This window comes from Lynx canadensis, chromosome B1 (genome assembly GCF_007474595.2).
Source record: "Lynx canadensis isolate LIC74 chromosome B1, mLynCan4.pri.v2, whole genome shotgun sequence".
NCBI lineage: Eukaryota > Metazoa > Chordata > Mammalia > Carnivora > Felidae > Lynx > Lynx canadensis.
The window spans coordinates 21,454,529-21,482,526 of record NC_044306.2 but is presented as its reverse complement, the minus strand read 5'-3'; the positions used below and the strand labels follow the sequence as shown (position 1 = coordinate 21,482,526).

General features: G+C 38.4%; 1 pseudogene; it reads right to left on the bottom strand.

Annotated features, from left to right (window-relative positions):
* Nucleotides 1–3: 3 nt before the first annotated feature.
* LOC115512921 lies at nt 4–27,998 on the bottom strand (annotated as a pseudogene).

Genomic DNA, 27,998 nt, shown 5'->3' with positions numbered 1-27,998 from the left:
GTTTTAACGCTGAAGGCAGAAATCTTCATAGGAATCTATTTGTAATGTTCTGAAATTGCTGCTGTGAGAGTCTCCAGTCTGCCCTTTCGTGATTGATGGCGGTCGAGATGAGATGCCGGGATGTGCACCCTCCAATTTGGGAACCGGGGTGGCTGCCACCGCTCTGCTTTCAATTGCACCCTCATCGGTTCCTCTGCGGATCCCGAAGTAACTATCTTCGCTCCCGCTAGGGCCCCAGCTATTTTTAACAATCCAGCAATCCACCCCAGAGGCTGTCGGTGCCGTGGCCCACGTGCAAAACAGCATGATTAGTCAGCTCAAAGGGGTTGAAAGGGTCTGTCAAAAAACAAAACAAAAAAAGGGTCTCTCAGACCAGTGTAGTAGTAGATAGATCCCCCTGTGCCAGTGGAGGAAGAGATCATAGATTTCAAAAGCAACTGCCATGGGGCCACGACAGGCCAGCTCATTGCAGCCCCCGTAGAAGCCTGCCACATTAGTGGTACTTGGAGGAGTAGTAATGGAAGCAAGTCCTCCTTCGGTTTGCATGGAGAATCAGTGCCTGTGTAAGGGAAGCGTGGCTCTTCTATCAGCCCAAAATCATGGGCATATTTTCCTGTGATGAGGTACGGCCCACCTTCACAGCCTTGAGCGTGCTGGCTGCAAGAGACAACCTCTGGGGACTCAAGATTGGGGTCTGAGTATTGTTGGTTAGTGTATGGATCCTTGCTTCCAGCATACCCACGGAAGCAAATGAGTAGCAGCTTCCACAAGATGCTTGGCTTCGAACAGGAGGAACAAAATTGGTACCACAAACATTTCTCTAGTCCCAAGACGCTGGCAAATGTAAAACCATTTCGTGTATTTCAATAGTCAGTGGTGGGATTCTCCAGCTGTGGCTACCGCCTCTCCTAATCCTCTCTCCTAGGGTAAACGTCACATGTTCCATGTATGTGGTTGCCGTCCAAGACTTCTGGGGGCACCTGGGTGGCTCAGTCGGTTAAGCGCCCAACTTCGACGCAGGTCATGATCTCATGGTTTGTGGGTTCGAGCCCATGAGTCAGGCTCTGTGCTGACAGCTAAGAGCCTGAAGCCCAGATCCTATGTCTCCCTCTCTTTCTGCCCCTCCCCGCTCAGGATCTGTCTCTCTCTGTCTCAAAAAAATAAATAAACATTAAAAAAAATTTTTTTAAGACTTCTGAATGGCATGGATCACTTTCACAAAACCATGGTTATATTTGTAGAGGGTATTAGAATTAGAGTAGTTTCCCTGGAGACTCTCAGGGTGTGCTGTGTTCATGTTCACCTTCTCAGAGGTAGTTCCCACTTTAGTTCCGAGGAAATGAGCCTACTTCCAGCTTGGCACATCATGCACCCATCCAGGCATGGTCTCTGAGGTGGTAACTCGTTGTGGAGGATAAGCTAAGGAATTCCCTGAGCTCGCACCCATGGGTTAACAAGGCATATAGGAACAGGAAGCCTCAGGATGAAAGCATCCAAAATTAAGTAGACAAGATTAAGTATTCAGGGCAGAAACGCCCCCCAACTTAGTACAATAGCAGAAAGCTGCTTTCAAAGGAAGGAAGGACCAAAATAGGTAAACAGGTGAACAGGGCTATAGACCACAGCAGGGCCAAGTTGCCCAGAACAGAGCTAATTACCAAAAGAAAGGTGCCTTGTTGACCCTGAGGTAGCATGCTCTGTCTTTCTTGTCCCCTAGGCAAGATAAGGTAAACAGACCTGGCGCCTCATGCCTGCCTTAACCATCTGCCAGGCACCAGGACTTTGTTTGGTATTGACCCAAACCCCTAACGCTGCAAATCTTCAAAACCCCCTTTTCCTCACACCCATGAGTTAATGTTCACGGTTCCACTGTCTCTTTGTGCACGTCCATCACTCTTGTAAACCTTCTGATCCTAATAAAAATGGAGCAAGGACCCTTACTTGGGGCTTTTTTCTCCTCCCAGACATTACGCTCTCTCACATGTCAATTCTGCATCCACTATCTTGCTGGACAAGAAAGAACTCCAGACCCAGAGTCTACGACTACTGGTTACTTTGCTGCCCTCTTCTTTGTACTTAAAAAAGGCAAACCACTTGTAGTCATTCAACACAATCTCAAAGCCTTGATTGAAAATCATGGTGAAATGGCAAGGATTGCCCAAATTAGCCCATCCTGTATCTAACTTCTCAAGGTGTGCCACTACTTTCTTTTTTTTTCTGGTAGTCCCATAGCCATGTAATTGACATCATGTTGGGAACTAATAGGGCCCGCCTAGAAGACCCAGGGACCCAGGAGCCCAGGGCAAGTGCAACGGGGACGTGTGTCACAGGGTGGGGTGCTGACAACACACAGCAGCCACAGGAGGGCTGTGAGCAATCAGCAGGGCTAGGGACCCAGGGGAGGAGAAGGAAAGGGCAGTGGCCAAAGAACAGTGACTGGAGAGCCTAAATGGTACTAATTATTAGACCCATGTGAAGATAAAGACACTGTCTTCATAAGCTTAAGCAGCTTGCCCAAATCGCATAGTTTAGTATATGGAAGAGTCAGGCTTTTTGCTCCCAGGTTTTGATTTCAGAAGACATGCTTGAAGGTACGACAGTCTATTTCCTCTCAGAATAAGTTTTCCTAAGCCCTTTTAGAGAAAGAAAATTAGAACAGGAAGCTCTTTAAATCTAAGTATTGCTAAAACAAATTATTTTCATGCAATGCATACAAACAACTGAAATACTAGTTACAGATCGTTCTCATTTCTTCATTAAAGTATAATGAGAAATTCTAGTTCAAATGACTATATACACTTAAAAGAAATAAAATGAATTTATAAATATTCTATAATTCAAATTAGTTAAAAGGATAGCTTTTAAATATTTATATTTTAGGGTTTTCATACATACTACAAAATATTAACTTGAAATAGTACAAATGTTGTATTAAAATGTAAATGAGAATCTAATATATCTGAAATCCATCACTGGAAGAGTGTGTGTTAGTGATACATGACGTGACCTAACTCTTCATGATTCTAGGTGCCTGACAAAGCATTTATGGGCATGGCCCTTACTGGGAGGCAGGACTTTCAGTGTTAAAACTGGAAAGCCCAGGCAAACTGGGATAAGCTGCCCCCCCCCTAATTCCGGAATATTATTAGGTAGCAGGGAAAGTCATAATCCAGAAAAGACACACATATCTGGAAAAATATCCTTCTGATGTGACTTAGATTCAGAAAAATGCATGTCAAATTGTGTACATTCTTGTGAAATTAGGCAATTGCATTTTTTTCTGTTTAATCAAGTCCCAGATTTTTCCCAGAGACGGTGAATAACTAAAAAAAAAAAAAAATCCATGTGGTTCAGAACTTTTTTCTAGGGTAATATCCAAAAAATGTTTGAATAGTCAAATATGACAAAATTTCTCTACTCAGCTTTGCTTGATCTGAGAGATTAAGCATCACCCAGAGTTATCATCTTTATATGTATCTGTAACTGGCACATCTAATATTTACTACTTTAGCACATATTTAATGCATATTCGGATTAGGGGGATGATAACTACAAATTCATGAAATGTATGATGTTTTGCTAAAATTATCTCACTATGGTGCATCTGAAGCAATGTCCTACCATGCATAGCCAAAAAAGCTATGTTTATATTTTATAACTGATATTTACTGGATGATAGCAAAGCCATTTCAATTAAGTTAAGGTTGAATTTAACAGTTTTAACTCTTGTATGGCTATGACAGATGAAACTAAGTGTGGACTCAGCTTTCTCATGAATTTGTCCTAGTGGCAACAAACTAAACTTGGCAAATGAATGAATGAATTAAAATACCAATGGGTCATTATCAAGTTCATCACAACTAAAAGAAAAATTATTAAAAATGCAAAAGGAAAATTGCATTTTAATGTTTTTCAAGGGTCTTAGTAAAATAATTAAGTGAGAGACATCAGTCCCAAAATAATACATACATAATACCTTTCTAGAAAGTTAAAAACTACTAAAAAACAAACCAGAAAAAAACAGGCTTTTTGAGACATGCACATAAATGCAGGAGAACCATGGAAAAAGGAAATAAGGAAATGGTTGCCACAGAAACCATTTGGGAAGAAGAAGTACCAGGTGGTTGGGGAGAACAGTTTGGTTTGCTGTTCATAGTGCTTATTCCATTGTTTTACATAAAAATAAATATATGGCTGAATGAAAGCAAACTATGCCTAGAAAATGAAGAGAGTGTTATATCATAAGGATTACAGTTTTCCCAACTAAATTTTATTTTATTTATTTTAAATTAAATTTCCTCATTTAAATTTTCTTAATATATAATCTTATCACCCTATGTGAACCCTCACTCCTGGAGCCACTGAGACCAGGTAGAAGATCCAGATTCATTTTCCTGTCCCCAGTGTTTCCTTCTCCACTTCGACCTACATATCTCCGTTACATTCTCTGAACTTCAAAAGCTGCATATTGTCCAAAGAATAAAGACCAGGTCAAGAACGCCTAGGATGTGGATGGGATCTGCCTTCTGTATGTTCGCATTGCTTCCTTCACTGATCACCATGCCTGTTCATGCTAGTCCTCAGTTCTCTCTGTTTTCTTGTCATTTAGCATTTTCCCTTCTGTACAAGTCCTACTCGCCTTGGAGGGCCCAGCTCAAGGTCACCAAATCCACCTGGTCTGAGATCTGTTTCCATTCTGTGATCCAAAGCACAATATACATATCTTATAACTGAATTTATCTATAGTAGGTGATTCCGTATTGCTAATTTAGCAAACTCTTATCGACTATTTACTTCTATCAGTGAGGCAATAAACAAATTCAGGAGAAAAACTTTGGCCAAGCCATATGCAATGCCCTCGGAGAGTTTTAGTCTAGAATTATTTACGTTCCTAAATCACGTGTTCTACTTGATAATTTTAAAAAAGGCATTATCAATCGATTTCACCTTTGTATATATCTTAGTACTTCCCACACAGAAGTTAATCAACTAATATTACTTTCACATCTACCCAGGGATTTTTTTTTTTTTAACTTCAGAGAACACTAATCCAAACATTTGTGAAGAAAAAACACACTAACCAAAAACTAACATCCTACTTGCAAAATCTGGAAATAATTTCTTCTAGTAGTAAGTCTTAAGATGCTGCGACAAGAATCACCATCCAGGGTCATGTCCTTTGCTTTAGAGAAGAAGTTCTAAGATTGCTCGTCTTCATGGGGACTTGTTTTCTCATGTGGCCAGGGACAGTCCCTCATTTGTAGCTCTCTTTAATTTTTTTAATGTTTATTTTTGAGAAAGAGACACAGCACGAGCAGGGTGGGGCAGAGAGAGCGGGAGACACAGAATCTGAAACGGGCTCCAGGCTCTGCACTGTCAGCACAGAGCCCGATGCCGTGCTTGAACCCAAGAACTAAGAGATCATGACCTGACCCGAAGTCGGAGGCTTAACCGACCGAGCCACCCAGGTGCCCCTGTAGCTCTCTTTTAACATGTATTACCACTAATACAAAACAGCAAAGACCTTTTACACCTGTGAATATTGGTTTTTATCCCTGTTTTTTTAAAAATGATGGTTTTCGGGTGTCTGGGTGGCCCAGTCAGTTGAGCATCCAACTTTGGCTCGGGTCATGATCTCACAGCTTGTGGGTTGGAGCCCCATGTTGGGGTTTGCTCTGACAGCATGGAACCCACTAAAGATTTTCTGTTTTCCTTTCTCTCTCAAAAATAAATAAACATTAAAAAAATTTTTTTATTTTTAATTTTTTTAATGTTTATTTATTTTTGAGACAGAGAGAGACAGAGCATGAACAGGGGAGAGTCAGAGAGAGAGAGAGGGAGACACAGAATCGGAAGCAGGCTCCAGGCTCTGAGCTGTCAGCACAGAGCCCGACGTGGGGCTTGAACTCACGGACCGCGAGATCATGACCTGAGCCGAAGTCGGACGCTTAACCGACTGACCCACCCAGGTGCCCCTAAAAAATTTTTTTAAGAATAAAATGTGATGGTTTGTACCAGCTAAACATACTGCTGTCCTCAAACTCCATTGCAACTACTGGTGACCGTGTGACCAGAGACACAGTTCTTAGCAATGAAACAGAAACAGAAGTGTCCTGAGTGGAGCTTTCACAAACATACTATTTTTCTAACAACAATAAAAAAATTGGACACCCATCTTTTCCTCTTCGAGATACCCATTATAAATACATATACATATTGTATGTATATATGCATATATAAAACCATGAAATATATATCATATATCCATTATATATTTTAATATATTGATAATGGGTATATATGATATATATACATACATACATGCCTAGATTTGGTACAGCCACTTTGCAACCATAAGAATAAATTACATTGTTCAGGAGAGGCCTTGGTTCTCAGACATTCCTTGACCCACTGGGCTGGCTCTGGACTTCCTAGCTCTAGACTTCTGGTCATGTGACAATAAAAGATTCCATCTGATTAAGCCACTATGGCTCTTTCTCCTACCTCAGACTAAAGCAATTCTAACTGACATAACATCCCTGCTTCCCAGACACAACTAGGCTGGATTAACTGCCCGTTCAGGGAATGAATTTAAAATGCCGAGGAAGGGTGGAGATTAGAACATTTTTCTGTAACATAAACGAACATGGCTCCATGAATGGATTCTTTTAAAGGACACTACAAGCCATACAATTTTAGAAACAGGGTTGTCTGTTCACAAAGAAATTCAAAGGATAAACCTTTGAGAGGAGAAGACAACATACTGGCGTGAAAGGGAATCTGGCTAGGAGGTAAGTTGAAATGAAAAGGAAATAAATTAAAAGCAAAATGGCAAAATTAATATCTTCATGAGATTAGAATCACTCAATATTTTATTCCCTAAAGAACAAAGCCAACACCGCTGAAAAGTGAATAGTAATGTGTAGAACAAATTTGAACAGCTGCCTCTAAAATATGAGAAATGAAGGGAGATTAAAATCACGAGAGAAGAAAAAGTAGATGCAGTTGATGGAAAAATGGTGTGCAACATAATTTGTGTCCAGAGAAAGGAACCCTTTTAACTAAAACAATAAATCTGGGTTATAATAGGACTGTGTATTCCCAAATAAAAGAAAGTCTTGAGTCTACAGATGAAAAGTCTCAGTGACTATAGGCAACATTAACAAGGATGAAAACCTGAAGTGATTCTGCTGAATTTATAATTTCAAGGGTGAAGAAAATAACATAAACTTAGTTCTTGACTAGACAGAAAAGTTTGCCTCCAAACGAAAAAATTCAGACTAACCTCAGACTTCTCCATATCAAATACCAGGAAATAATGGGACAACATCTATAGAGTTTTAGGTGGTAAAAATTATAAACCAATATATAAATACATAAAATATTTCTTCTCTTTGAAGATTAAGTAAACATCTTATTATCAGATATTCAACAATTCAAATATATGTCAATTTTACTTTTGAATATGAACAATTTAAATATCAGATTCTCAAAGTATTCATCAAAAGTTTAAAGGATTACTCAAAAGTTCAGAAATCAATAGCAAAGTCACTTTTAAAAATGCCTCCTAAGGGGCGCCTGGGTGGCGCAGTCGGTTAAGCGTCCGACTTCAGCCAGGTCACGATCTCGCGGTCCGGGAGTTCGAGCCCCGCGTCGGGCTCTGGGCTGATGGCTCGGAGCCTGGAGCCTGTTTCCGATTCTGTGTCTCCCTCTCTCTCTGCCCCTACCCCGTTCATGCTCTGTCTCTCTCTGTCCCAAAAAAAATAAATAAACGTTGAAAAAAAAAAAATTAAAAAAAAATAAATAAATAAAAATGCCTCCTAAGAAAACAATCAAATATATATACAAAATATCAGTATACACATGTTTATCATGGCACTATTTATAATAGGTAAAAAATGAAAACATCCAAATGACCAGATATACAAAACTAGTTAAATGGATTATGGTAGCATAAGTGATGGGCTAAGATCTAAGTTTTTTAAACCAGACGTTAAAAAAATAGTGAAAAATTAGGAAATCATTACAATATATTAATATATGAAATAACTACAAAATGGGTGTGCTGAATGATTTTGTTTTAATAATGTGTGCAAATAGAAAAATATTGAAGAAAATACAACAAATGCTTACTCTGGTTTAAGATATGTAAGTTTTTATTTTCCTCGAAATTTTCTGAATTTTCTCTAATAAATGAAAAACAAATTGCGCTTTTAATAACCTCTCACTTTCTTCCTTTTGGGTGAGTTTATTTAGGTTAGCTCTAGTGTCTTCTTTCTGGTTTTGAAGCTTCTTTCTGTATGTTTTGGTAATGTTTGAAATTGTGATAAGAATTATAACATCACATCACTTATTAGGTAAAATGACTATGTTCTGATCTGCTTTATTGCAACTGACAATCTTCATAAATCAAATTTTCCATTCTGTCTATGTCAAGAAAATACCAGGCAATTTATGTTTTAATAACTTTCTTCCAAAACTGTGAAACTCCAGAAGCTGAGTTTTCAATAAGCCGACCTATTCAGTAGTGCTTTTTGTTTTCAGTATAAAACCATAAATACGTTGGAACTGTAAGTGAGCCTCTAATCTTTCATTTTTATATCACTCTGTCTGGCCAGTTTTGTAGAATTTCACTCAGCTGATTAACACCTTTTGTGTACCTAATACAGTTTCGTTTTGCAAGAATATACAGCAGAGTCATAGACTTTTTTTTTACTAAGCATTGTTGCACTTTTCTATAAACAGAGTCACAAGTTTAATGGGAAAGAAAACAGTCGTTTTATTTTCTTTATCTATTTTCTGGTATGATGAATATTTTCATGGTAATTCTCAGCACAGTACTGGCCCTCGGCAGTGAACTTGGGAGTTCAGGCTGCCAACTCAAAGTAATATATGAACTTGAAAAACATGGATTGTTGTGTTATTATCTGAAGGTTACTTTGTGGGTTCCTGGGTTCTTAACTCCGCCCAAACACATGGAAATTCGCAGTGAGAGCCACAAGCAGACCCAGGTAGCACTGATTCTCAGCTACAACTTTGCTTCCTCAGTTGCCCACAGGGTCTGCACTGAACCCAAGATGAATCATCCAGGGTTTGACAATCTAATTCCCTATCTGCCCCTTGGCTTGCCAACAATCTTTGATAAGGCACTTATCTGGTCTGTGCCTATAGCAACCTACAAAGTGAGAATAATATTTTGATCCCAGCTCCAAGATATGGTGATCATTAACTAATAATTTATTTTGAAGCTAAGAGACATAGATATGCCTGGAGTTATCAGTATATTTGAATAAACTCCAAAATCCTAGGTATCTTGACTTTCTCATATCTGATTAACCACTATACAAATGAGGAAATGATTAGAAGAGGAAGAGGGTTTTTCAATAAGCAGAAGCAGGTGTTAATATTCTGGATCAACAGATTTGTACTGGAGCTTAACATAAAATCTCATCCATGAGTAAGCTTTCTTTCATTCTTGGATCGGATGTAATGATTATTTCATTTTTATAAAATTTACCATACTGGCATTTGGATTATTTCGTGATTTTTCTGGGAACTGTGTTTTTGCGCTGCTTACCTGAATGCGAATGAGGCCACCGATCAATTGCAGGTATCTGTAGAACTTGAGTATCCTTTTATTCCAGACCAGCCACCCTATCAGTGGTTAAATGGATACAGCTTTTCAATCAACGGCCGTCCTCACAAAGGTATCATACACTATCGAGAATATATTTTTTCCCACATAGTTTCCTTTCGTTTTTTGTAAAAGTACAGTCTGACATACATTACATTAATCAAAACAAAACAGCAAATACTATACATTGGAAAAAAAATAAATGAATTATACAAGCACAAAATCAAAATGTTGTTATTTTTGTTGACAGGCTGCATAGCACTGGGGGGGATTCTTCCTCTGTAACTATGGTAATAAGGATACTTATCTTGAAGATTAAAAAAACTATTCCTTTAAAATTATTACAACAGCATCTGGCATATAATAAGTAATCAATAAATCTTATCAATTACTAATATTCTATGACAAGAATACACTTCATCTTAATCATACTAAAGTTCTGGGTATCTAATAAGTAAAATCAAATATTATATGTATCTTCAAACACTTCAGACAGCTAATTATATAATATTTCTAAAATTCTTGATCTAAGTTAAAGATGGGAAACTTGAAAGTATCTACAAATTCAACCAATAATCTGATCATTTTGTTCTATGTTCTTATTATGTAGACACCATTATACAATGGGGATACAGTGACCTCAAATACATTGTTCCTGTCTACTAGGATTTTAAATGTTTATATATTTATTTTGAGAGAGAGACAGAGAGCTCAAGTTGGGCAGGGGCAGAGAGAGAGGGAGAAAGAATCCCAAGCAGGGTCCATGCTGTCTGTGCAGAGCCCAATGTGGGGCTTGAGCCCATGAACCAAGAGATCATGACCTAAGTCGAAATCAAGAGTTGGGCACTCAACCAAATAAATCACCGAGGTACCCCTCTACTGGGATTTTATATCTGGGTTTGCCTGCCACTGTGCCTGGCATATATGAATACTCAATACGTGAGGCCTATTATTATTCATATTACTTTTAGGTGAGACTGGGTGGCTCAGTTGGTTAAGCGTCCAAATTCAGCTCGGGTCATGATCTCACAGTTCTGAGTTTGAGCCCCATGTCAGGCTCTATGCTGACAGCTCAGAGCCTGGAGCCTGCTTCGGATTCTGTGTCTCCCTCTATCTCTGCCCCTCTCCCACTCACACTCTGTCTCTCTTTCTCTCAAAAAATAAACATTAAAAAAAAAAATATATATATATATATATATATATATCACTCCTAATATTTAAACAGATTATATTGTAAACTGCCTTGGATTGCCAGCTAAGTTATAGATAAATGAGACAACTTCTAGATAAAGAAAACTTTGTGGCAGGCTTAAAATTGAGCTCTACCTAAATTAATAGATAGGAAGGATTCTATTCATTGTTGTGTGCTATACTGTGTTTTACATATATTTTATATGTGTATTTACATATATTTTATATGTGTGTGTTTACATATATTATATATATATATTTATATAGATACATATATATCAGAAATATACACCATAGTGAAATAATCTATATAACTACCTCAAGACCTGTAGCCAACCTTACCACTACCTACTTTTAAAATTAAAAATACATACATGAAAACTTAAGACATGACACACCCAAATTCTCAGCAGGAAGAAAAAGACCAAAAACAATGAGATAACAAATAGATCTTCTATGAATCTCACTAGAGAAGAAAAACAAAAATCTAGCGCACAGCAAAGTGCCAACAAAGAGAAGACAACCTACCTACTTTCTGTCACTCACCCTATGTTTTCTTGTCTCGGTCTTCTGTGCTCAAGGAAATGGAAAGAGCTTCTCAAAAATGCTGAAAGATTACTCCCAAACCCAAACCTTCATTTCTGCCATCTCTGACTACCACTTCCTTAAACCTTGAACTTGTCTTGTTCCACCTCAACACTGTCCAAGTGAACAGTCTTATTCTAGACACTACCGAATACAGCCTGCACCATCCCTACTATGATCTTTAATTGGATAATGTTTTTGAACACTATTTAAAAAATGTTGAGGAAGCGTATAAATAAAGAGGGCCATAAATGTGATTTTTTAAGTTTATTTATTTATTTTGAGAGAGGGAGAGAGATAGAGAATTCCAAGCAGGCTCCATACTGTTAGCACAGGGCCAAACACAGGACTCAATCCCATGAACCACATGAGATCATGACCTGAGCTGAAACCAAGAGTTGCACACTTAACCGACTGAGCCACCCAGGTACCATGCCATAAATGTGGTTTTAAGAAAGAGCCATGGAAAGAACATTCTGTCTCAGGGTAAGCAGATTAAGGTGTCTGATGTCAGCAAAACACACACCAAGAGGAACCATGGACCTTTAATGAAGTATTCATGTAGTTTTTGCTGTGGGAAGGGAATGAGTTCCAAAGAAATATATAAAATAGCTTTCACCATCAATCATCTATTGGGGAGAAAAAAACATTCACTAAACAAGGTAGCTAAACAAAAGAGATGATGAGTGTTAACATTCATGAATTTCTAGAAGGCATGGCAGCCTTGTTCAGCTCTGGATTCCCAGTGTATAGCAATGCTCAAAGCTTGAAACACAGGGATTTGTCATAAATGTTTGCTGAATGAATGAATAAACAAGTATAGTTAATAGAAGTGAGTAACAGAAATGTCCCCTTTCAGCTTTTATTTCATCAAGCCTTTCTTGAATTCCTATGCTTCAGTCTTGGAATAGATCCTTTGGGCACGCAAAGATGGATAAAAAAGGAACACTGCCTTCAGAACTTTATATTTGGTGATCATAGTCTCTAAATGAAGTGAAAATTTGCAGGATCAAAGAATATTTATACAGAAAGGAGAACAAAAATCAAGTACATCATTCAAGAGAATAAGACAAACATGTCTTAGGTAAGATGGGGAAAGAGTTTGACAGAATTGATAAATATTACATGGAAGGTCTATATTGCCCACAATAAATGCCAATACAATTAAATAAAATAGGATGACAACTAGGGCAACTGGCTGGGTCAGTTGGTTAAGTATCCAACTCCTGATCTCATCTCAGGTCTTGATCTCAGGGTCATGAGTTCAAGCCCCATGTTGGGCGATGGAGCCCAAAATGTGATGACAACTATAAAAAAAATACGACAAAAAATAAAGATGAATATAATGTGTTTTAGAAAGATGAAGAAACAACTTTGTAAAGGAGAAACATTTCTGTCTACATAAAAATTAAAGTTTGGGGTACTTGGGTGGTTCAGTCACTTAAATGTCTGACTCTTGATCTAACAGTTCATGAGTTCAAGCCCTGTGTCGGGCTCCACACTGACAGTATGGAGCCTGCTTGGGATTCTCTTTCTCTCTCAATCTCTATTTCTCAAAAATGAATGAATGAATGAATGAATGAATGAGTGTTTTAAAATAAGTAAAGTTTCCCATTTCAAGATGGCAGACTACATACCTGTGTTTCTCTCTTCCTTTTGTGATCTTGAAAATAACAACAAGAGGGCGCCTGGGTGGCTCAGTCGGTTAAGCATCTGACTTCAGCTCAGGTCATGATCTCACCACCTGTGAGTTCAAGTCCCACATCGGACTCTGCTCAGCTCAGAGCCTTGACTCTGTTTCAGATTCTATGGTCCCCTCTCTCTCTGCCCTTGCCCTGCTCATGCTCTGTCTCTGTCAATAAATAAATAAATGTTCAAAAAAATTAAGAAAGAAAATTTTAAAAAATTAGAAAATAATAATACGTGGGGTGCCTGGGTGTCTCAGTCAGTTGAGCATCGAGCTCTTAGTTTCAGCTCAGGTCATGATCTCACACTCTGGGGGTTCAGGCCCCACATCAAGCTCTGTGCTGATGGTGCAGAGCCTGCTTAGGATTCTCTGTCTGTCTCTCCCACTCCCCCAGTCTCTCTTTCTCTCTCAAAGAACTAAGCTTTAAAAAAAAAAAAAAAAGAAAATAACAATAAGAGCATCACAAAGCTGTGATCCATCAACAATAAAGAGAAAAGGTGGGAGGCAGTCATGAATGGGGTAAGTTCCAAAATGGTCTATGAGAATGAAAGCATACAGTGTGAGAGAGAAGGAAGCAAAGGGTCCTACAGTGGAAAGCATCAGCCTGCTCATCAAGAATCTCAGAACGATCTGGAAATCTGAAAGATGGTCTGAAAGAGCATGGCAGTAAGAAACTGAGCACAAGGAGATGGGTTAAAAGTCTCTATATTGTGTGGGGCACCTGGGTGGCTCAGTTGGTTGGGCTTCCAACTTCGGCTCAGGTCATGATCTCACAGTTTGTGAGTTCAAACCCTGCATCAGGCTCTGTGCTGACAGCTCAGAGCCTGGAGCCTGCTTCAGACTCTCTGTCTCCCCCCTCTCTCTACCCCTCCCGTGCTCACACTTTGTGGCTCTCTGTCTCTCAATAATAAATAAACATTAAAAAAAATTTTTTTAAAGTCTCTATATTGCAGTTTTAATTTTTTTTTACAGTTTATTTTGAGAGAGAGAGAAAGAGAGCAGAGAGGGGAAGAGAAAGAGGGAGAGAGAGAATCCCAAGCAGGCTACCATGGGTCTTGATTTCACAAACTGTGAGATCATGATATGTGCCAATATCAAGAGTCAAAGTTTAATTAACTGAGCCACCCAGGTGTCCCTCTATATGGGATTTTTAACCCACTTCGACTTAGATCTGTTGCACATGCAGACTCTAGAGAAAAATAAAAGGTCTTTGCTAGTAACAATACAATACTTGAATGAATTACCCACAGAGAACTAGGACAGCTAATGTAAGTGCTGACACTCAAGAGTGAGGTCCTCAGCATTTGGGCTTCTGGGCTCCATAATTAAAACCAGCTCCCATTCTACTGTCCTTACAAAAAGCCTTAGATCCGACTAGCCCCATTCACGTACCCAGATCTCACTTGTCAAGTTTTCTATTAAGTTATTCTTTGACATGTACGAAAATTAATTCCATCATTTCAAGTACCTCTGGTACTTGCTGGTACCTCTGAAATCTATACCACAATACCAATTTCTTACTGTTTTTAAATCTCAAAAAGCAAAGAACTCTTAATCTACCATCCCTCAAATCTCTTTTCTGCTCTATTATTTTTAAATGACAATTCTTGACTATTTTAAAGTGTATTATTTATTTATTTTTGACAGAGAGAGAATGCACACATGCACATGCATGAGTGGGGGAAGGATGTGGGAGGGAGGGGAGAGAGAGAATCCCAAGCAGGCCCCACACTGTCAGCATAGAGCCCAAGAGTGGGCTCAATCTCACCAACCTTGAGATTGTGACCCGAGCCGAAATCAAGAGTCGGGTGCTTAACCGACCGACCCACCCAGGAGCTCCTTTGCTGCTCTCTCCTTATCTTGGTAGGTGGCACACCAGGCCACTGAATTGCTCAGGCCAAAACCTAGGAGTCACGGTTGATGCTTCTTTTCCCCCTCAGTCCATACGCAAGTTCTGTCAATTTCTACTCCTAAACCTACCTCGAACTAGTCCACTTTTCCTTGCTTCACTGACACCGTGAAGTCCTAGCCAATACCATCTTTTAACTGGGAATGTCCACAAAAGCCTTTTAGCTATCCTACCTCCACCCCTGCCCTGGGTTTCCTACAAAGCGTTCAGATGTATTGTGATTTCCTACAATGCATTCTCCACTGAGAACCCAGAGTGACCTTTTCAGAACGTAAATCAAAAGTTAGATCCCTCCCAGAATCCACCCAAAGGACTCCTTCGTCACTCACCATGAAATTCAAACCCTTTACCACGGCAAGGAGATCACAGGTGCCATTGCCCTTGCCGGTTTTCCTTACTTCATCTCATGTATGCCTCCTTTTCTCTCACTCTGCTGTAAACACTCAGGCCTGGGCTCATTAGAGATTACTGAAGACTGCCCCAACCTCAAAACCCTGATAATTGCTCTCCCTCTCCCTGAAATGCTCTTCTCCCAGACCTTCCCATGGATAGTTACTATTTTTTTCTTTAAAGCCCCAGGTTCCTTAGACGGGTTTTCCCTGACCACCTAGTCACTCTCTACCATATGAATATCCCACAGCTGAGTGCTATGTCAACTTATGATATTTATTTTTTGTCTACTCATATATTTTTCACACTCCAGGATGAAAGCTCCGTGGGGCACGGTTGTCAGCTTTGTTTCTGACACTATCCACAGTGCCTAGAATAGTGCCTGGGGCACAAAAAGTGCTCAAAAGACTTTTTTGAATAATTGTTCAAAAATGTCTGAAAAATGAAAGGAAAAAAAAAGCCCAATATCAACCAAAATAAAATCAATTCCAGAAAAGAAAAAAAAAGAAAAAAGAAAAGAACACAGAACTTATGTGGTAGCAAAATAATAACTAAAGTAATTTAATTATTAACTCAGGGTAATTTGAGAATAAATGTAGCAATTTGAAAATAAGACTTCATACACATGAGAACGATTTTTGTTTTTTTTTATATCTAAAATAGCCACTCACATGCAATGCTAAAGCAAGTATGAACTTTGAGGAGCATTCTGGAAAGTAATCCAATAGTGTCTATCAATAACTGAATGCACATACCTTCTGCGCCAGTAATTCCCCTTTTGGAATCAATTCAACAAATATAAAACCATTAGTATACACAAATGTAGCACTTTAGCATCTTCTGAAGTATTGTTTACAGTAACAACAAAGAAAACGCTCCTGATAGTGGTATAATTGAATAAGATTTAGCACATCCATATAACAGACTATCAGGCAGCTCTGTTTAAAAATGAGTTAGATCAGTGCTTGGGGAAGAGATTTACTGGGGATTATTAAGCTTAAAAAAAGCAAATTTTTGGAGTGACTGGCTGGTTCAGTCGGTGGAGCATGTGACTCTTGATCTCAAGGTTTTGAGTTCAAGCCCTACCCTGGGTGTTGAGATTATTAAAAATAAAATCTTTAAAACAAAAGCAAATTTTGTTTTATGGATATATACATATAACATTAGCAACAGTAACCTCAGGAGATCATGGTGGGGGAGTGCAGAGCAAAGAAAAAATTCTTCTTTATACCTTTCCAGAATGTTTTCTTATAATAAGAAACATGTAATTCTTATTTAAAATTCCAAACAAAATAAGGAGGAAAAGTTCAGTGAAATGAAAGGAGAGAGAGAGAGAGAGAGACGGAGGAGGAACAGCAAATAGAATCAGTTACTGAGTTAAACTCTACCCAAAGAACAAGAGGAAAAAATCTCCACAATAAGTCATTTGTACTTTAGAAGAACTCACGAACAACATGAAATCAATGAAACAAGACATTCAAGATGAAAGGATAAGACAACAGAATAAAGTGAAAAATGAGATTACAAAGCTAAAAAGATAAACTGGGGATCAAAGCAATACTATTACAGAAATAATAAATAAATTTGAAATCGCACAAAACACGTGAGGCCAAATACCCAATCAGAGGCCAAAAGAACACAGAGAATAAACACACAGATGGTGAATCCCTGAGGAGAGAGTTAATAGATACCTCAGACAGATAATGATGATCTAGCAAAAGAAAATCAATTGGTCTTCATTCTGGGGAAACCTTGTATTCTGTCCTATAAATGGAAGAGGAGAAAACAGTACATTTCTATATTAAAGAAATTTTTCATGAGATGTAAGAGGGGGAAAAAAGTGGATCTGCTAATTAAAGGAGACTACCATGTCTAGAAATAAAATAAATAAATATTAAACAGAATCATCAAAACTGAGATATATACTGGAGATTTTTCTGAAATTTATAAATGAAAAAACAGATCAACAGGAAAAGAGCCAGGAAAAGCAAAAGTAAAAAGGGAGGAAGAAGAGAGGGAAGGCAGGAGGAAACAAGGAAGGAAGGAGAAACCAGGCTTGAATACGACCAGTAAGTTGAGGAGGAAGTTTGATAAGAAGAACATGAGGGGCGCCTGGGGGGCTTGATCAGTTAAGCATCTGACTCTTGATTTTGGCTCGGGTCGTGGTCTCACGGTTGTGAGATCGAGCACCGCATAGGGCTCTGCGCTGACAGTGTAGAACCTGCTTGGGATTCTCTCTCTCCCTCTCTTTCTCTGCCCCTCCCCCACTCATATTCTCTTAGTCTCTCTCAAAATAAATTTGTTACCTTTTCTGTTAGCTCTCCTTCAAAACCCATGCAGAGGGCAGTGACCCGCAGAGCTTGTCACACTTGCTTGAGACGATTACTTACATGAAATACAGACATTTGTATTTTTAACCATGAATAAAGCTTTAAATCAATGAAGAAGAAAGTTACTGGAAACGTATCAGACAACAAGGAGTTAGTGGAGAAAGTATTTCAGAGATCTGAGAATTCTGAAATCACACCAAGTAGATAGCAAACACTAATCCTTCTCAAAAGAAAAAATAATAAATTAAATATATATATATTATTTCATATACATATTCTATATACATGTATATAATACACATGTATATAATATGTATTATATGTATATAATATACATATGTTATATATAATATATAATATATATTATAAATATATATTATATATTATAAATAATATATATATTATATATATAATATATCTATCTATATCTATATATGTTTATATATGTATATATACATATATAGACATATATACATATATAGACATATATAGATATATATATAGATATATATGTCTATAATATATATATAATATATATATAATTATATGTATATAATATATATATATAATGTTATATAATATATATATAATATTCTGCCCTGTCATTTCCATCTACTTTTTGAGACCAGAACCAGAAATTTGGTCAAAAGTGGCAAAGGCATTACAACCATGATCAAGGAGAAGCATTCAAAGTTTCCAAGTATAATGAAAGACTTTCTATCCTCTGGTCCTTAGGATTGGAGAAGACCCTGAAAATTAAATACCTGCTCAAAATAAGTAAAAGCAAAGAAACATCCCAGCCAGATCTTAATTTTATACTGAATTCCTGCATCACTTTGACTTACCTGGATTTCTCACTCCAGTACATAATTATATTCAGTCTCACAGATCATCTGAAGGCATAAATGAATATAAATGCTATGTCACCTTTACCTGAGGAGCATTGTTGCCAAGCTTAACCTGGCTGGTACTGAATCTGGACCAGAAAGAGAGTTGAAGCCATGGACCCAGAACCTCCCGTGAAAGCCTCAGGAAGCAAGGTATTATATCTAGAAGTACAGTTATGTCGCAGAGAAGGCTGTCGGAACCTAAGTGGAAAAGAACCACTGTTAGTGGATTTTGCGTCCAAAAAAGGGCAAATAAGTTTGTATAACAAGTACAGACTGCCATAGGCTGCCTTAATTCTTTTCTGTAGTGTGGTTAGTTGAGATAAGACAGTTTTCAAAGTTCTGCATTATTGTAGATTCAGAGGAATATAAATAAATAAGTAGATAGGTGGGTAAGTAAGTAGGTAGATAATGTTTTTAAAAAATGAACTGCCATGAACACGAGATAGGAAGTAATTCAATCAAATTTTATCTTAGGCTTCGTTCTCTGGTCTGAATCTGATCACTATAAACATATTTCAGGGACACCAAAAAATTACTGAAATGTACATTAAAAATCCACATCTTTCTAACGAATGAGTTGTGGTTAAATTTGAACTTCAACCAGTTAAACCAAGCAAGAAATAATGGAAACCCATTGATCTGAACAAACAATGCTTTTCTAGATCAGAGTGCAGCTACTTAAGTGCAATGAAAATAATTCCAGGTCATGTCTTGATCCTATAAAAATCTGTGGTCTGTGATATTGGATTTTGCATTTGACTCGCAAAGGTCAGAAGAATAGCAGGAAAGCCATGGTTCCAGTTTATTCATAAACATTTCGTATTCATGGAGGTACTGCTTCATTTCTAGGAGAACTGCCTAGAAACCAGATTGAAAATGTCTATGAATTGAGTAGGTTCCAGATGGTCAGTGATCTGCACAGTGACCACACATTTCAGAACTTAGGGAAAAAAGATGTGTGTGTGTGTGTGTGTGTGTGTGTGTGTGTGTGTGTCAAAGTTTGTTGAAATTAAGACAATTTTCAAAACTCTACCTTTTTATAGATTTAGAACTGCTTTCATCAGCCATGGATCTCTTTATGACATTAAACTCTTAAAAATCATCACTAGTCATCAAAACCAGGCTTTAATAGAGATGAGATAAAATCATGTACTATTTTTTTTCTTTTTCTACTTACCTTCTGAAAATTCTAGGAGTTCTACATAGTTCAAATATTCCCTAACATGGTAATACAGAACTATTCTTTCTTTCCACAGAGTATATTAAAACACACATATGGACACAAAACTTATGAATTTGCAATCACTGCTTATGGTCATCACTAGACTTTGTCACCAGTAATAACAACATTTTCTTCATAATCTCCATTTCAAGATTCCCATTCTTTGACCACCACCTTTGATCTTGTTTGCTCACTTCCTGTAGCACCCATTTCAAACAATCTTTTGTCCTCACAGAAATGACAATCCATTATCACCTCCAACTTTTACTTTCAAACACCCCCTGCATCCTACTTCTTTCTTGACCCCATTGAGATTCCATGATCAATGATTATAATCACATCTTTGCATATGACTTCAATGATCTCTTTCTTCTTGTTTTCTTATGACAAAACCACATACAGGGTAAATCCAACTCTCTCCCTACTCTCCCCCCTGAACTTAGGTGGGTAAATTTAGATGAAGAAAAACCCACAATCAGATTGGCACGTCTTACTTGTTTTATATTCATGAGCATGAAACAATCAATCTCATAATGCTTTCTGGGAATCATGTTATACTTTATTCAGTCCATTTATACTCCACTTACTTAGATGACTATCTCCCACCTTCTCCGCTCCACCTCAAACCTCCAGCCCTTGCTCCCTTTCTTCATTCTCAGCAGATGATCTTGTTTCCTACACAAAAAAACCCTCTCAGACTCTCACAATCATATCGACCCTCCAACCAGCATTTTCGTTCACTCTTCCATCCCAACTTTTCCCTGAGATAAATGATTCTTTCTCTTTTCTAACAGTACTTATTTGACCTGTAGACTATAACCGGTTCCCTTTAACCTATCCAAGGATATCTGTCCAGTGATTCCTTCCTCCCTTTGCTATATTATCAATTTCCTCTTGCTACTGGATTATTTCTATCAGCTTATATTCTACTGATGCTCCATCTTTAAAGTAAAAAAATTGATGCCATTCTTTCTTCTGGATAGTGCCACATATCTTTGTTTTCTTCCACACCGAAGTTCTTCAAAAGATCTGCCTTTTTACTTGATCTCAGATTTCTCTCTCGATTTCATTCTAAAAACTCAAGACTCAGTCTTTGGTCCTCCACCTTCTCTATCTGCATTCCCTGCTTTGATGGTCTCATCAGTCTGATAGTCAAAACTCTCATCTACATGCAGATAGCTCCCAAAAGTATCATTGAGATCTTCAGTTCAAGCATCTCTTCCAAATCCAAAACTTATTTTTCCACTGCCTACTCAAAATTCCTGTAATGGACTGAATGTCTGTGTCCACCCCAGAGCTGATGCATTGAAGCCCTAACCCTCAGCTTGACTGTAGTTGGAGATGAGGCCACTAAAGAAGTAATTAAGGTTAAATGAAGTCACAAGGGTGGGGCCTTGATCCAACAGGATTACTGTCCTTATAAGAAGAGACACCAGAGAGATTGCTCTCTCTTCATCAAAATCACAGAAGGAAAGGCCAATTGGATACAGCTCAAGACAACCATCTGCAGGCCATTTTCCTCAGCAGAAACCATAATTGCCAACATCTCGATCATGGATGTTTAGCCTCTAGAACTATGAGAAATACATTTCTATCGCTTAAGTCAGCTAGTCTATGGCACTTTGTTACAGCAACCTGAACAGACCAATACAATCCCCATTTGGCTGTTTTCAGTACATCTCAAACACAGCATACTCAAAACTAAACTCCTAAGACTTTCCCCAAAACCTGCTCTCCCGTCTTCCTTTGTCATTTCCAAATTGTAACCATCTCCGATCCCTCTCTTTTTATCATACCCCATATCCTTTCCAGCAGTAAATCTTTTGGTTACATCATCCAAATATATATAGAATCCAACCCCTTGTCTTTACTTTTTTTGTTACTTCCATGGACCAAGCCACCTCATCTCACTTAACTTACTGAAATATCTTCATACCCGATATCCCTATATCCGTATATTCTATCTTACAGTGCCAGTACATTAAGAAAATGGTTGAAAAATAATGGGGCATGTCAAAGGACGCCAAAACTAACTTGAAGTAGCTGGGACAAATCTGGGACAAATGAGAAATATTGATGCAGCCGCTCTGGCAAACAGTGCGGAGGTTCCTCAAAAAATGAAAAGTAGAGCTACCCTATGACCCAGCAACAGCACTACTAGGAATTTATCCAAAGGATACAGGAGTGCTGATTCATAGGGGCACATGTACCCCAACATTTATAGCAGTGCTTTCAACAATAGCCAAATCATAGAAAGAGCCCAAATGTCCAACAACTGATGAATGGATAAAGAAGTGGTTTATACATACAATGGAATACTACTTGGCAATGAGAAAGAATGAAATCCTGCCATTTGCAACAACATAGATGGAACTGGAGGGTATCATGCTGAGTGAAATAAGTCAGTCAGAGAAAGATAATCATGTTTTCATTCATATGAGGAACTTGAGAGACTTAACAGAAGACCATGGGGGAAGGGAAAGGTAAAAAAGTTTCAAACAGAGAGGGAGGCAAACCCATAAGAGACTCTTAAATACAGAGAACAAACTGAAGGTTAATGGGGGTGGGGGGTGAGGGAGAGGGGAAAATCAGTAATGGGCATTGGGGGGGCATTTGTTGGGATGAGCACTGGGTGTTATATAAATATATGTATTTATATAAATAAATAAATAAATAAATAAATAAATAAATAAATAAATAAATCTAGTTGGTGAAAATAATATAAGAAACATATTCTCAAAGGATCTCCCCACAATATACTGGCGGTTTAAAAATTGACAATTGTAACTTCATATCACAGAAATCTGGCAGGTACCACCTTAATCAAGTGATCATCACTGTAAGGAAGCATATCAATATCATGTACACCCTGGCATGATCCACCCAGAAGGGCACATCACTTCTGCATTAGTCTTGCAAAAATTACACATCAGTTTGATCATGGCAAAACATCAGACGAAATTTGAGACCCATCCTATAAAATAAATAGCTAGTAGTCTTCAAAACTGGTAACAAATAAATGCAGTAGTATGAGAGTGTAGAAAAGGATCTAGAAAGGGGGCATTAGTTCTAATATTGGGAAAATTTAAATAATGTCTGTAGAGTAAGTATCACATCAATATCAATTTCCTTGGTTCAGTAATTACACTGTGGCTACATAATGTATTAACATTGAAGGAAGTTGGGTAAAGGGTATACAGGGACTGTCTGCACTACTTTTTGTAACTTTTGTAAGAGTGAAGTTCATTCAGAATAAAATGTTAGACAAAAATGTAAATTACATCATGCTGCTTCTCTGCCCAAAACCCTGTAATGGCTTCCAGTTTTCCTCGGACATAATAACTAGCTGAGCTCATCACTCATTATCCTCTCTGCTCCACACTGTTCTCTCCTGCCGTCTCTTAAACAAGCCAGGCAAGTTTCCATCTTAGAGGCTTTCACTGGTGTTTCCTCTGCCCGGAATGTGTTTCCCCAAGACACCCACATGGCTAATTCCTTCACCTCTTCCAAGTCTTGTTTCTTTTTTGTTGTTGTTGTTTATTTGTCTTAAGGTTTTATTTTTAAGTAATCTCTACACCCAATATGGGGCTTGAACTCACAACCCAAAGATCAAGAGTCCCACGCTCTACCAACTGAGCAAGCCAGGCAGCCCTCAAATCATGTGTCTGATCTTACCTTCACAGTGATACCTGACGACGCTATTTGGTATTATAAACTGAAACTCCCCATTCTGCCCTCAGAATTTCTGATTGCCTACCTTGCTCTATTCTGTCTTATTTTTCCATAGTACTTTTCATCTTCCTCCATGCCATTTAATTTAGTCAGTATTTTTACTTTTTTCTGTCCCCACCCACTAGTAATAAATTCCAAAAAGGCAGAAAGCATTCTCTACCATGTTCCAAATATCCAAAGTGTATCCAAAGTGCCTAAAACAGTGCCTGGGACAGAAAAGGCACTCTGTAATTAGTAACTGCCAAATGAATGAATTCTCAATACTTTAATGGGATTTTAGAATTGTTTCCTTTTATCTTATATTGTTCCTTACATTCTTTTATTTTGGTATCTTCTTTCAGAATATCTTTATAGATTGGATCTTCATTTTCTGTTCTGATATCTTGGGCATCATAATACATTATAATGCCTAAAACTGGAAAAAAAAAATCATTCACAGTATATATTGCAGAGTAAGTTAATATATTAAATACAGCAAGACCTATTGAATTAATAAGCAAAAAATAATCATTGGAATAGAAAAATGTGTAAAAGATATCAATAGGTAATACATTGAAAGAATTATGGTTGCCTTGCAAAAATACTAATTAAGTTACTAACAAGGAAATTCAAAAAAAGAAATAATGTATAGGGGTTAACTATCAAATTAGGAAGGAAGCAGTTAATGGCTTCATAGAAAGTAACTACATGGGGCTCCTGGGTGGATCAGTTGGTTAAACATCCAACTTTTAGTCCCCTCTCAGGTCTTGATCTCAGGGTTGTGAATTCAAGCCCTACATTGGGCTCCACACTCTGGACATGAAGCCTACTCAAAACGAAAGAAAGAGAAAGAAAGTAACTTGTTCCTCCTGGAGGAGGGGCGTCGCACAAGAGGAAAAGTTGATTTTGATCAGATCTTGTTGTAAATGTGCCAGTGGAATTTTACAGACATGAAGAAAAGTGGGGGGCTCTAATTAAAACAAAAAACAATGGCAGTTTTTTAGTCAAATAGACCTGGTCAGTCTAGATGAGTAGTTCCCAAGGAGGAGTGATACTGTCCCCCCAAAAGGACATTTAGCAATGTCTGGAGCTGGGTTTTCCTGGTTGTTACACTGGAAGAGGAACTACTGACATCTAGTGGTAGAATCCAGGAATGCTGTTCAACATCCTCCCATGCACAGGTCAGATCTACACAACAAAGACTATCCAGTCCAAAATGTCAATAATGCGGAAGTTAAGAAACCTTGGTCTAGATAGATTACTGTAAATAAAGATGGAATTTAAGAATTTGTGCATTGCAGTTGAGTATAGAATGGAAGTGAGCCCTGTAATCTCTTATTCCCAAATGACTAACCAAGTGTGAAAATAAAGAAGCTCTGTGGGCAGAAGAATGATTTCCCCACACCACCATGAGTAGTGATTATATCCTAACCATCAGAACATGCATATGACATTACAGGCCAAAAAGGACTTGACAGATGTGATTAAAGTGAAATAGGGAGATTATCCTAGATTATGCTGGTGAACTCAAGCTAATCACATAGTCTTAAAAGATGAGGACCTTATCTGTCTGCAGAGAAAGTGAGAGAGAGAGAATACAAAAGGGAAGGCAGAACAATGAAGCATGAAAAGAACCCAAGCCATAGTTGCTGGCTTTGAAGACACAGGGACCCATTAGCCAAGGAAAGTAGGTGACCTTTAAGAGCTGAGAACGATGCCTGGAACCAAATTACAAGTCTACAATACATTATTATTAACTATACTCAGCATGTTGTACATTAGGTCTTCAGAATTTACTTATGCTTGCTTTTGATGTTCCCCGCAGAAGGACCCAAGTCTAAACTCCTTAATAAATTCAGTCTTCAGAAACCAATTCCAGAAAGACTATTTACCTGGTTTCCCTCCCTACTGCATCTCTACCGTGAGTCAATGAATAACAAGTAGACTACTTCAACGGGGGTGGAAAGATACTGAAGGAAACGAAATTTTTTAAATATTTCCCCCAGAAACTTCTCTCTATTTATTGCTAGTGCCAATACTGTATCTAATATTCTTAAGAAGGAAGTGTCAGAGCACTGAGAAGAGAGATAAAAGCTTTGTCTCAAGAAAAGACCTGCTTCCATCTTGCAATGTCCATAAAATGAAAAACAAAACAAACGAGCACATTTGCAGGAATCAAGTTAGCCAGATATCACTGACAGGTTAAAAACTAAGAATTAGAACAAGTGTCTTCAATAATAAAGGACCTAATGTAATAAGCAGTTCTTTGGTCAAGGCCAGACTACATGGTAACAAAAGACAGTCCAAACCACTCTGTTTTGTTTTTCTTAGGCTCTTACCTTAGCCAGAGAGGTTAATGGACGTTCCCAGTTCCTCAGAGATTTTTCACAAGAAAATAATGCCTTCCCTCTCCCCCTAACTTCATATAGTGCTATAAACACATACAAATTCAGTAATTTATGTAGTATTTTCATTTTTAAAAGGGGGTTCATTCAGTCATCCTCAACACATCCCTTTAGGTATCTAGAAGTCTCCAATAAGAAAAAAAAAGCCCTCGAGGTATTTTTATATTAATAATTGGGGTAGGAAAAATAATACAATCTATTATGTGTTCAGCACTGCACAAGTGTTTTACGTGTATAATTATTTTCAAATCTGCCTAACCTGTGAGATAGGATCATGAGAACCCCCTATCTAACCATTAGAGTTAATGTGGGGAACCCACTCCTCTGTGAACAGAATTCTGTCCAACACGCTCTATATATCCTGGCATATTACCTAATCTTTTTGGACATGCTGTTACTCTAAATCAGTACAACCATTTTAAATTTAAATGAGTATTCCCCTTTTATTACCATAAATCTTTTATTAAAGGTCAAATTTGATGGAAATGAGGAAAGACCAACAGAAAATGGTGGTAAGGATTAGGTGAAGATTCGGCCCTGACGTTTCTCCTCTGTTGCTCAGCCACTGCATTTATTCTGCTTCCAATTTAAAAGTAGTAAATCTCTAGATAATCTTTTGAATGGCTTCCAGTCACTGAAATATATTTTATAGCTTCCATGGAAGTGTAACATTGATTGTAAGTAAGATTTGTGAAACATTCAGCAGCGTTAGATCCTCAAATTTAAAATGAGGATTCGTATTCTACAAGGCTGTTTGAGATAGCCTTAGGCCAAATCAGCTGATTTGACTCAAGGCATATCTGCCCCAGGATTATTGTAGACAGACTTTTTCGGAGAAGTTTCACAGACTTGTCCATTCAACTTTCTAACAGCTTTCCCTCAGACCCTGGCCACTATACTCCAAGGAAGCAAGCCAATTGGAGAATAAAACTGTTTCACTTTGAATAATAACAATATTAATAACAGCTTTTATTTTTAACACTTATTAGACGCTAGGCATTTACTATGCACTAAACGTTCAACAAATACTAATCAGGAAATTGAAAAATGATTATAGAGTTAGAGTCTTCAACTAATCTCCCTCGCTATGGTCTCAGGTCTACCACTTTTAACTAAATAATCTTGGCCACAACATTTAAATTCTCGTGTGTAAAACAGGCTAAAAAAGATAGTATCTACCTCACAGATTGTGAGAAACACAAGAGTGTGTGCAAGACGGAGGCCCCAGACGGCAATGTAGAAAGACAATGAACTCACCTCCTCCCACTGACACACTGAATCTATACCTATGTAGACCAAGTCGTTCTGAAGAAGGACTGAGGGCTGAATGAGCAGCATTTGCAGAACAAATGGTAGAGGGACCACACAGACAGGGTAGAAGAGTTGGGGACAAGTAATGATGGGAACCCTACCCCCACGGTGGGGAATGCAGTAGAGAGGAATATCACTGAGCAGTGATATCAATGGTCAGACTCACCCACACTGGGACACAGTGGGAAAAAAAAAGACACCTGTTTAAAGGGAAACTAGACTTCTAACTAAGGAAAACCATTTACTAACCCTAGGGCATCTACCAAACTGGGAGGAAACTGTTGGAATTCTTTCTAGAGTCCAAGACACTGGTGAGTGCCATTTTTTTACATTCCCCTCTATCTTGGGTGCAAGTGGGAGCAGGGCCTAAATGCCTTTTCCAGCCCGCTAGGGCTGCCTCAGTGCACGCCAGGCCTAGCCTACACCAGCTCCAGCCATCTCCACAAGGTGCCTCCAGCACCATGAGCCCCAGGCCTCCCCAGCTGTGCCCACCCCAACTCCAGCCATCCTGCCAAGGTAGCCCCAGCATGGCACACTCTGAGACCAACTTGCCTGTACCCGATGCAGCTATACCACCAAGGCAGCCTTGGTGCAGCACATCCTGGGACAGACCCGCCACCCATGCCCACTCCATCTCCAGCTGTCCCACCAGGGAAGCCCTGGTACAGCACACCCCAGGACAGTCCCAGACCACTTTTGCTCCAGTCTTAGCCAACCCACCAAGGCAGACCAT